Source organism: Leptodactylus fuscus, chromosome 7 (assembly GCF_031893055.1).
Source record: "Leptodactylus fuscus isolate aLepFus1 chromosome 7, aLepFus1.hap2, whole genome shotgun sequence".
Classification (NCBI taxonomy): domain Eukaryota; kingdom Metazoa; phylum Chordata; class Amphibia; order Anura; family Leptodactylidae; genus Leptodactylus; species Leptodactylus fuscus.
Genome location: NC_134271.1, coordinates 60,392,154 through 60,404,334, shown reverse-complemented (window position 1 = coordinate 60,404,334; position 12,181 = coordinate 60,392,154). Strand labels below are relative to the sequence as shown.

General features: G+C 42.0%; 1 protein-coding gene across 1 annotated transcript in view; it reads left to right on the top strand.

The window, feature by feature from the left end:
• The first annotated feature begins 6,688 nt into the window (after window positions 1-6,688).
• Window positions 6,689-12,181, top strand: part of AP1G1 (adaptor related protein complex 1 subunit gamma 1) — a 44,207-nt gene continuing 38,714 nt past the window's right edge. The window contains exon 1 of the mRNA XM_075281990.1: window positions 6,689-6,913. The gene's annotated coding sequence lies outside the window, so the exon portion shown is untranslated. The remainder of the gene's footprint in view (window positions 6,914-12,181) is intronic.

Genomic DNA, 12,181 nt, shown 5'->3' with positions numbered 1-12,181 from the left:
TCATTTTATGTGCCCCTGGTTGTGTTATATGTATGTATTTTGTGTATTTATGTTCTGGAGCTTCCCTTGTGTATTTTCCCCTTGGTTTCAACCTTATGTTGGTCACCCCTTCACCTTCCTATGGTTTGGGTCAGCCCTGGCCAATCACAGGCCATTGACTGGGGTGTTGGAGACTCAAGTCTCTGCAGGACTGTTAGAGTCTGGTTAGTGTGCAGTGAGTGTTGGCACTGTTACCAGGTGAAGAGGAAAACGATGGAGGCGCTTGCACACATCAAAGTAGATGAGTTTAAAAAATGTTTTTAACAATGGCAGACGAGATTTGACAAGTGTATTGTAAAGGAGAGTAATTTGAAGGAGATTGAAGGAATTTTGTTCAAAAAAATAAATACACGCTTGAAAAACAACTTTTCTGGAAACTTTTGGGTACCCCCTCGTATATGCTTTTTCATTGCAGTGGTGAGTAGCACATTTTACAATGCATTTCAGCTAATTAGCATATTTTTTTACTTTGCCAGTAAAGAGACTTTTCAGTTTAATGACCATTACATATGACTTACAGGGGAAATGTATACAACAATGTACTAAGCATTTCTGCAAGTATAAAAACCAGCAGTTCCTAAGTAACCTCTTCCCACAGCTGCACATTTTTTATTTGACAATTTTTTTTTCTCCCTGCTAAAAGCTTTAATAATTTTCTGTTCACATTGTCATATGAGGGCTTCAATCAATCATGGAGATGCCAAATGTATATAGTTTTTGTTGTTTTCAAAATATTTTTGATCACTGTATATTAAATTGCTTTGGAGAGAGAAGTGACCGAAGAACAATAATATACAAATTCACCAAATGGGATTAAAATACCTTTATATTTTGATAGTTTGGGCATTTTTGGATACAACAGTACCTAATATATTTACTTTTTGGTTTATTTTGTATTTGGAAAATGGGAGTACTGAAGAGCAAAAGGGGAAAAATATTTTGAACTTGTGACTTCTAGGCTCCATATTTCACCATCCACTACAGTTTTGCACACGAGACTACCATCATTTTATAGACAATCAGCTTGGCTATCTCATACATATATTTGACTTGCAGCTATTTAGCATATGATTAGTTATGCAGATTCTTGTCATGTTACTGCATTGTTACTGTTTTGCTCCTGGTGGTGGAAAAATCTTTTTCTTCTTGTATACTACAAATTACAACTTGTTCTCATATTCCCTAATAGCTCAGTGTGTTATTAGGTTGGTTCCCAGGTGAAAGGTCACTAGTTCAAATTGAGAATCAACCATGGAGAAGATTTCCGAAGAAAAGAGAAACAGGATCATCTATAGCAGTCTCTCGGCAAAGAAAATTGCCAAACTGCCTCATAGCAGTGCCATGGAAGTTGGAAGAATACAAAATGAAGTCCATCCATCCATTCAAAAGGGGGACGTCCAGGCAAAATGTCGAATTTAAGAAGTCAGCTCATCACAAGGTCTATCAGTTCTGCTGCAACAATCATGGTACTGGAAATGGCTCGTATGCTTTATAATAGTGAGATCACAGATGTTCATGTAAACACCATGTGAAAAGTATGTAAGGGTTGTCTTACTCACCCTTAGCCATGTGGTGGTGTTCGGAAGGGCCTTTATGGTAAGCTCAGGAATGACTTAGTAGGCAGTGGTGCAGTTGAACCCAATTGAAACTTTACTCTTAGAACTCAGAACCTACAACTTGTGCAGCTTCCTGATAGGCTACATGCAGGCTATCATCATAAGAAGCATCTGCTCCAATTTGCAAAAAAGTACAAAAAGTGGAAAGCAGAAGACTGGAAACGAGTGATTTGGAGCAATGAGACAAAAGTCAATAGACTGGGTGCAATTGAGTTTGGAAGAAACAAGAGAAATTGAAGGAATTGTCAAGTATGGTGGAGGAAGCTTGATGATATGGGGTTGTTTCACAGCCAAAGGCATTGAATACTTGACCAGGATTGATGGTAGTCTCAGTACTGAGCTATATGTGAGTATCATACAAGACAAATTATACGACCCAAAGAATATGTCGAGATTAGCAAAGAAATGGTTCAATGACAATGACGTAGAAGTGCACCTTCAATGGGCTACTGTTGTGCATATTTCTGACCACACTTTCAGTAACAGACTCCATGGGGCAGATTAATGGAAACTCTAAAAGCAAATCTGTCTTAGTTATCCTTAGCACCAAATCACAGTGCAGGTGTAATTTTGTTTTCTGTTGCTGAAAATGAAAGTTATATTGCTATTAGTTGCTATATTTTTGTTTTTAGACAGTTTAATAAGTCTTTACCCATGAGTGTGTTATGAGGGTTGTAGTGGACATGTGCTTGCATCCCAGTACAGTGTAGCTGGAGAACACCAGACTTGGCAGGTACACATTGATACTCCCATTTTCTTCACCGATGAGAGCAGGCCTCATGTGGCCCACGTGTATAGACAGTTCCTGGAGGATGAAGGCATTGATATCAATGACGTGAGCTCACATTCCCAGACCTGAAGCCACCTGGCAACTTCTGGCACATTATGAATCAGTGCATTTGATGCCACCAAGTAGTGTGACATGCGCCCCCAGATCTCACCACGGAGTGGAGGGGTGTGAGGGGCAAATATGTATAGTGGAACTCCTAGATGTCGTGGACATGTTTGACTGCGGCATACAAGGATTTAGAAACCCCAATCGGAGTTGGTTGTTAGCTGTCAGTTACAGGTAACACCCACTCCCAGTTCTCTAGAATGTGGCGGCAGCATATAATAGTATGGAGTTTGTCACCTATGAGTTAAAAGACTGTCACAAAACATAGTATATAACATAGACATATTTGGCATTGCTGTAGCTGTTACTAACAACACAAAAGTTTAAACAATATTCACCAAGATATGATGCTGATTTGGTTTAGGACCTTACACAGCAGAACACGTAGCTCAGGAAACCTGAAAAAATAAATTCTAGAATTTGAAGGACACCATCACAATTCTAAGATGTATATCAGGCACTCAATTTTCATGCAAAAGGTTATTTTATTAAATATTGAAGAAGATTAAATGTTAAATATTTTTCGGTCCATCAATGACCCTTCATCAAATCGGGATTGCCATGGAAAATTGGATAGAAGATTAGGGCAGAGTGTCAGTGGGTGATAGTATCGACAAAGTAAGTGACGCCAGGTAAGTATTCTGCCAGCAGAATTACCTGGCCACACTTACCTTGGCAATATGCTCTCAAAGTTTAATATCCCCCATCGTATACCCCCCAGTTTGTCCCCCTCTCCATCTGCCCCCACAGTTTAATGACCCTCTTCATCTGCCAAAGTTTAACATAAAAAACACTGATACTCACCTCTCCTCCCTTCCCTGCTGCTCTGTCTCAGGTTTCTGCTCTTGTAGTCTTCATCACATCGCGCCTATAGCTCCCAGAGCCGCAGCACACTGGTGAGGCAGGAGCTGTCTGCTCCTGCTTCACCACTGTATTCACTTCATCTGTGTCCTCTCTGGACACAGATGAGTTAAATGCGTGATATACCTCTTGCCGACCTGCACTGCAGGACAGGACCTGGTATCTGAGACTGTCCTGCTGAATCTGGGATGGTTGAGAGGTATGGTTGGATTTATTTTACTTGGTACTCTTTGTAACACTGTTATTTACATGCAAAGAATCTTTGAAAAAACTATAGTTCAAGGGGTAGTGAGTATCCAAATGAAACAGCATCACGAAGCCTGAGATGTGGGAGTGATTTTTACTTCTGATTTCATTGGAGGGGAGAGCAGGCAGATAATATAAATGCTTGAATGTTCCTTGTTTTGTAGGCAGTTTTTTCTCTGCACCACTGGGAACCACTGACTTTGATGTGGGGAATCACTCTCTATCTGTTGGCAGTGCCAGATCAGTGAGCCAAAGTCATTTATGACTTGAAAAAAGTAGTTCCTTCATTCAAGTCAGCAAGCCATGTCTGACTGTCCACTTTGCTGCTACTCCTTATTCCCAGATTCTGTTTGGTCCAGACAAAGGCCGGTTGCAGTGTTGTGAATTAAAAACACAGGCTGCAACCGGGGATGTCCCTGTGTGCTGCCCGTGTACGGCCCGTGCCTCTGCGGCTCCTTTCAATAGGAGCCAAAGAAGCACGAGCCACAAAGTAGAACAGGAATAGGACCTGTCCTATCTGATGCGACCCGGACTGTCGGCCCGCACACAGGACCGTGAAAATCATGGTCATGTGTTCAGGCCCATAGAAAAGAATGGGTCTGTGTGCTATCCATGAAATACACTGATAGCACAGTGACCCCACCATGGTTATCTGCAAGGGGCCTCAAATTCAAATGAAGTTGATATGTAGCATGACAATTTGTAGGTTGACATTGAGGGATCAGTGGCCCAAAGTCATTTAATTCTTTAAATCAGTGTTTCCCAAACTTTTTAACATATTGACATATTTTACCTAAAACCTACATAGGTGCCTAAAGATAACGAGCGATATTAACTATGGGTGATGGGGGGGATTTCTAATGAATTGATATTAGATATGACATTTTCTATTAACTTTATTCAAATTTTTTTATTTTTCAGTCACAGTTAAAAAATAAGGAAGTTAGAGAGGACCTTTCATGGATTTGGGCACATGCGGTGTTATATAGGGCATTTCTGACACTGACTGGAACGTCCTTCTGCACAGTGGCACCTATAGCGCTGTACTGTGTGACCGGGGAAAAACGCCCCCTCCCCTCCTGATAATACTCGTCTATGGACAAGTACTGTGAGCAGAGGGAGCGGTTGTTCCCCCCGCTCATACTGTACAGTGCTATAGGCGCCACTGTGCAGAAGGATGTTCCTGACAGAGTGTCAGAAATGCCCTATATAACACCGCATGTGCCCAAATCCATGAAAGGTCCTGTTTAACTACATATAACGAAAAACAAAAATCCTGAAAACACAGATCTTATTTCTTAAATCAAATTATTTCAGTATCAGTAATCTCTTCAACACTGCAATTGAAATGTTGTATCACCCAAATCTGGTTCTGGATAATCACATCCATCTTTTAACATATTTGAAGATACCTGTTGGATGTTGAAGCCGCTGCTCCTACTGGAGGGTCTGTGTCAGTGGTATTAAAGAGGACCTTTAATCACTCGGGGCACATGTGGTTTTATATGCCGCTAGAAAGCTGACAGCGCGCTGAATTCGGAAAGGGTGGTCTGAGACCAGTTTGGAAGAGCCGTCCGACCGTGGAGCATTAATCCACCGGCCTCGTATATTCACCGAACAGACTGTAGTGCCGTGCCGGTAGAATATTAGGAGTGCAGGTGAGCAAGTATTTTAATTTTGAAACCCTTTACATTTATCTATCTTTTAATGTTAACTGTTTATTATCACAGTATTGTGGAGCACCTGTAGATGGTTCAGGGAGCACTTGGTGCTCCCCGGAGTACAGTTTGGGAAACACTGCTTTAAATTAACCAGTTACTCACATATATATATATATATATATATATATATATATATATATATATATATGTCCATCTATCCACTTTGATGACAGTTCTTATGTCCTGAAACTTTTCAGGCCAGGCTGAACTTAAAGAGTTATTACGCTGAGTGATTTGCCAAGATGGGAATAATTGCTGGCAAGACTCAACCATTAGGGCAAGACTTATGGAAACAGATGAGCCATGTTGCACTATGCTTTTTCTATAACTCCCATAGAGGTGAATAGGAGCTATGGAAACAGAACAGCACAACTACTGTCCACTGTTTCCATAGATCTACGATTATGGAACCGATGCAGCTAAATGCGCTCCACTGTATTTATTGTATTGTATTGAAAATTGTATCCACATCACCTGTGCAATGTGAATCCCACTTACTACACGGTGACTTTGGCACTGACTTCCACCATGTGACCAAAGTTTGCTAGGTTGCCTTGTGACTCCTTCACTAATGTTATTGAATGGAGTAGCTTTGCAACTCTGTGAGTTTCATGAATGTGACATAAAAAAAAGAAATCGAGCAGTGTTCAATATTTTGTGAGTAGGAGTCATTGTAGTCACAGCATCCTCAGGGACATTCTTGAAGGGGTTGTAGGTAATTGAAAGGGTTGTAGGGTTACCTGGCGATCATTGATCACAGACGCCACAGACAAAGTCACCATGTAGCATTAGTGTAAATGGGGCTAGAGAACCAGAGAGAGAAAGGCCTTCCAAAAGAAATCAGAGGAATTTTCCACTTTTGACTATGTTTTTGTGTTTTCCCACACTGATATATTGATTGGTGATCTGCCAACCACCTATCTACACCAAGAAGTAGAAGAGGTGGCCAGATGGAGAAAACCGCATGTGTGAGTAATGCAAGTCGCCATAAATCAAAAAGAATGATGCGAATAAAGAAGCAGCAAAACGCACTCAAGAAAACACCCTTCATTACAATTTACCGCAGGGATGTTTAATATCTAGTTGTAATATAAAAAATAATGGAATTGCCCTTTAAATGGATAAAAATGGTAGTGTCCATGACTGACAGTTGTGAGAACGTCATCACTTCACGCCCAAAACGTAGCAGGTGACATCACGGGCACCGCCCTCCCCTACTTCCGGGTCTGGCAGTGACGGGGCACTGAGCTGACGTCATCATTGGCTGCCCTGGCCGCTTCTCTCTAGTGTCCTTCCGCTAGGAAAAAAAATCGGCCCGAGTAGGGAGAAGCACAGCGAGCGGCTCTTCCATCGCGGTCCTCGGCGGGTCCTCTGTCTTCTCCTTATCCCGATCCAGTCACATCGCATCTATTGCGTTTACGGGACATTTTTCACATCGGCCTTATCAGGATCCATCCGCACAGCCGCGGTGCTGCGGCCCATCAGCCGCCATTTTGGGTGTCCCGGAGCCGAGGAAATAGCAGCAGCACCGGGCGGTGAGAGTGACAGCGACGTGGGGGGGGACTGAGGGGACCTGTGACAGCTGGGAGTGGCGGGAGGACACTCAGTGACGGGTAAGGGGTCTGCTGACAGCTGCAGGGTGGGCTGGTAGGTAGGGGCACTGTGACACGGGAGAAAATGTCACGGAGGGGAGTGTGTGGTGAGTGACAGGAATGCATGGACTGAGCTGTGGAGCTGAATGAAACCCCCTGCAGGGTCAGAGGGGGAGGCTGAGCCCGGACCAAGGAGTCCTCTGGTATCTGCCTCATGGCTCCCCCTGACTGGAGAGCCCCAATACTAGAGGGACCCTCACTCCAGACTATTGTGTGCCTGCTTCAGTCTAATGCAACCTTTTTCTGTGAAACTACAACTCCCAGAACATAGGCTAAATCCTGGGTGAGGGGGGTACTTTTGGGATTTGACAATCCGCGGTAGCCATTGTGGCTCACAAATCTCCATGGAGTCAGTGTGGAAATGTTGGCCAATAGATGTTGCAGATTGTGGAAACTTCTGTGACCATTTACCTGACCTTGATTGCCGCCACCTCTTCAATGGGGTAGGGGTGTATAAAGCTAAGTTGTGCCATGTCTCTGCAATATGAAGATGGCAAGTGGTGCCCACATTTTGTTGCCACTAAAATAGTCATATCGGATTCTTCTACCTTTTCTGTGGGGTCAATCGGATGATTTTTTATTTTTTTTTGGACAACCACTGTTTTTGTCGGCTGAGCTGTCGGCATGTGTTTTTTTTTTTTTTTTTTTTTGTTTTTTTTTTCAGTAGCTATCCTGGGTGAGTAGTGTATATAACGTACGGGAAAAATAATCTCTACTTCCTCCAGAAATAATAATCTCATCTGAAATGGATTGTAATACGTAGGCAAATTTTATATTAGAGTGATGGTTTTATAATTTTGGCTACTGAATGTTCAGGCTGGATTCACATAAGTGTTGGAGTCCCCAAGACTCCGCCGCAGAATCTGTAAACCCAAACGCTAGCATAAACCTAGTGTCAGTCAGCTTTACATCTGTCACTGCAGGGGCTATACAGTTGGAGGCCATTTAAAGAAATTTAAGCAATAGCATATGGGCAAAGGTTGTCCTGATGGAGCACCCTCCATTCAATCGAGCCATGAACCCTGTTAGACCTCCTGCTCATGACACTATGCATAGAATACTTTCTCTAATTTTTTTTCTCTATTCTCACGAGGAGTGTGAAAAAGTAATATTTTTCATGTCTGTTTTGCATCAGTTGGGCACCTGTTTTCACTGATCCCACATAGATTTCAGTCGCCTTGCTGTTTCCATTCTGAGAACTTGTCCACTGGCCTAAGAAAGGATAGGCTTCCTTCAAGCAAGTAAATGAATCGTAGTCTAAGCAGTTGCCTAGTTTACATATATAAGTGCTACTGAAAATACCTAATAATTTGTGTTTTGAGCTTTAAGGGTATGTTCACACTGAGTTTCTGGCAAGGATTTCAGTACACTTTCCACACCTTATCAGTAAATACCCACACTAAAATGACAGGCGCTTTCTCTTTTCCTCTGCGTGCTGAAGCACTTTGCCCTACCTTGCTGCGTGGGAACTGCTGCAAGTGACCACTTCTTTATGAGTCCCATTAAATGGGGCCACTCTTTTGATCTTATGTTGATCTGTGGCAGTTCAAGACTGCTGTTTGAACATACCCTAAAGATCAGTAGTCACCTTCTCTACTAGTGGTGCATAAACTCCTGCCCTCCTGGGAGATGTAGTCACACGGAAGCTGGGAGCCTCAGGATGTTGCAATATAGAATGTATTATCTCCTTTATCTAGTATAAATGGTCTGTTGCTGCAATTTAGGGAACTACCATGTTGAAAGGGAAGGACGTCACAGCATGTCCCTGTAGCTGATTATAGAGGAAACTTGTAGGTGTTGTGTACAGAGTAATCCCATTACTCATGTGATGGCTACTAGTGTGTAGGAGAGATTGTCCACAAGGTTGGGCCAGGGAGGGAAGTGGCAAGTGATAGTTACCAGAAGATGAACCTTCCTCCACAGCCCAGGTTTCACAGTCGCTCTCTTGTTGGGAATTGCTGTTAAATCCTACAGAGAAATAAGCTACTTATAACAACAAATCATAATTTCGCTTTCAAGAAATTCTCTGAATATGAGGTTTTTTTTTCCCAAAAAAAGTTTCATATAAGCGTTGTATGTATTCATCTGTTGTGCCTGCCACCATTCTTGTGTTCCTACTAGACCTTAGTGACTTTACATCCAACTTCACAAGGCAGCACTTGCATGGGTTACAATGGGAGAATTTAATGTAGTTTTGCACCGGGAGAGTGGTGTTTTTATTTTTTTGAGCCAAAACCAGTAGTGGAGTGAGTAGAAGGAAGAAGTCTTAAGTATTTCCTATAGATTTTCCTTTCCTTTGATAACCATTTCTCCCTGTGGCTGAAAACATGCAACAAAAAGCTGGTTTTCCACAACGTGAGGCTTTATCTTTAGGCTAACGCCCCATGTAATGGGCCAGAGCAAAAAAGCGTTGTGGGAAAAACCTTGGCACCAATGCATTGCTTTTCACAGACAGTTCACAGAGCTTTCCTGTGCAAACTTTCTTCCTTCCTTTTACCTATAGGGAAACCCCTGGAATTTCCAAAACCACAACAGTGTGTATGGGATTCGAAATTGCAGCGTTTACAGTAGGTGGATCCCTGGCTTTAAAGCGTTTTTTTTTTTTTTTTTCCACCTCATCAACCTTATCATGTGGATAAAGAAAAAGTTGCAGATTGGTGGATGATTGACTGCTGGGACCCCCTGGTGGTCATGAGAAAAGGTTGTCTGAGCTGTAACTTATTCCCCTTTCTGAAATGAGCACTCATTTACGAATGGTTGACATGGGGGAGAGGTCCACAAGTCCTGTTGTCTGCTGTAATCCTATCTGTAAGTTGGGCGTATGGAAGAAGAGGACGTCTTCTGTTTAGCAGCATTTTCCAGAGCAGAAACTTGCTGAGAAGGGCCCTAGAATAGATGAGCACATTACATAGACACCTATTGATTTTAGTGGATGAGTGTAATTCTTTAGTCACACCAGTGCATGGCTACAAGCAGTTTCCCTGGCCTGACTATTGTAATTGAGCAAATTGGAGGAGGAAGTTTTTTCTTTTCTGTTTTCTCCTCTCTCCTTTCTGTGGCTTTCCTCCATATCATTACCTGTTTGTATTAGAATATATTGTACTTCAGGATTCAGGATGCCATGTAATTCTGTGACATTGAATGTATTTATTATGCGTGAGCTGGAGGCCTCCATCTAGAAGCAGTGCAAGAAACTATGGATTAAGATTTAAGCATGTAGCAAATACAGGAATCTTAAGACCCAGATCTCACAGAGTTCCAAGTAATGTGCACTGGAATTTTTCCAATCCAGCAAGAACACAGATGGGTCTGAGTAATACATAAAGAGGTGACCTGGGCACTTGGAGTACATGCTGCCTTGGATCACTTATTTAAAGCCTTTTGTGCACAACCCATATCAGAGGAATTCCAATTATAGTGTTAGTGCCTTTGACACTAGCGTTACACTATTGTCACTTGTCTGTTCTGGTCCCTCAGAGGATCAGAGCAATGGACATGCAGACTTACTGATAGGGAACTCAGATTGTGAGCCCTTTATAGCACAGTGACTCTGTAGGGTTAGTCCACACATGGACAGTGGGAAACAGTCCATGTGTGGGCCATATTCCCTGTACTGCTTTGCCATGAGCATCGGAGTCAGTGCATCATATTTAGTAATGACACAATCGGCTCCTGAATAGACCAATTGCTACAGTAATGAACTAACATAATGCTATCAGGTCATTACTGTACTGTATTAGCATGTGTGTGAGCTGACTATGATGCACTGACTCCTATACACACAGCACAAGTTCAGTCCTGGTACCACAAACTGTTTTCCATGGATGGGACTCTGTCTTGTACATGGGACCCTCCCAGTCCTGCTGCATGTTATTGACTTCTTTTTACTACTGACCTTATCTCCTCTGAGGAGCCCTCCTCGCCATATAAGTTCTCAAATCTTAGAAAAAGCAGCAGGAAAAGTCTAAAGGACTTTTTATGATGTAATGGGCAAAGGAAAAATATGGTATATATTAATCTGCTCAGCATCTCCTGCTCTATATGATACTGCGTATGGATTAGACTTCATTTTCTACGTGACATGGAACAATAAAACATGAGTATAAAAACTGCAGAATTATTCTTATTTTGCTATCTATCAGATTTATCCATACTGCAGTTTTCAAGACTTCTTGAAGAAAACGAGGTGATACCAAGAAGCAGATGAGGCCACGTTCACACTGTCTTCTTGTAGTCCATTGTTGTGATCTATCCTAGGATCAGAACAGTACTTTAAAAGCCAAGACAATGAACAGAATTAGTGCCCTTTGTTTGTACCCATCACTGTTAACTCTAATGTAAAAAAAACCCCAAAACATGGAAACTTTTTTTCTGTCCTGTTTGTTTCTTCTTTCAGGGCTGGATAAAGTAATTTGTGCAGAAATTTGGGACTGATTTATCCTTACTTGTGTGCCAGAAAACTGGTGTGCAAGCCATGAAAAAAGTAGCAGTATTTTATAAGTCAGAATTTTTGTGCAAAAGTTGTGAACTTTTATGGTTTTCGCCCCACACGCCAGCAGGTGTGGTGGGATCGGGGCCATCGCCAGTTTTCTCTATGTTTAAAAAAAAATAAATAAAAAAAATCGTTACATCTACAGTGCAATACAGGGTCCCAGTGTTTGTTACATGGCTGTACTGGGGAGGGATCCATAAACTTCAGAAGAAGTAAAGCCAATTTCTGGCCTCAGGCTGGGTTCATATCTGTTGCAGAGGTCACCAAAAGTCAGTGGAGAAAAAAGTCCTGCACACAAGTCGTTTTTTTTTTTTTTTTTTTTTCCCTTTCTGTCTTTCAGTTTCAAAATGGCAGCCATCATTCTAGTCAGTGGGGTCCACGTGTAACCGCTTTTTTTAGCAGTAAAGGCTCTCTGTCGTTCGGGTCCCCACGACGCTAGTGTGAACCTAGTGTCAGTGTTCACCTGCCATATACTGCTGAGTCCAGTAGTGTTGGATATGGAAGTCGTGTAAAAAACTGCCGGTGGGAGGCATAGAGCTCATTATTGGACGTTGGATCCGTAAGGATATGTATGTACAGGTGTATTTCTTCTTTTATATCATTCCCTGTATTTTTTCCTAGTTTTAGTCCTTACAAAAAAAAAAATTTAATGTTCAGAG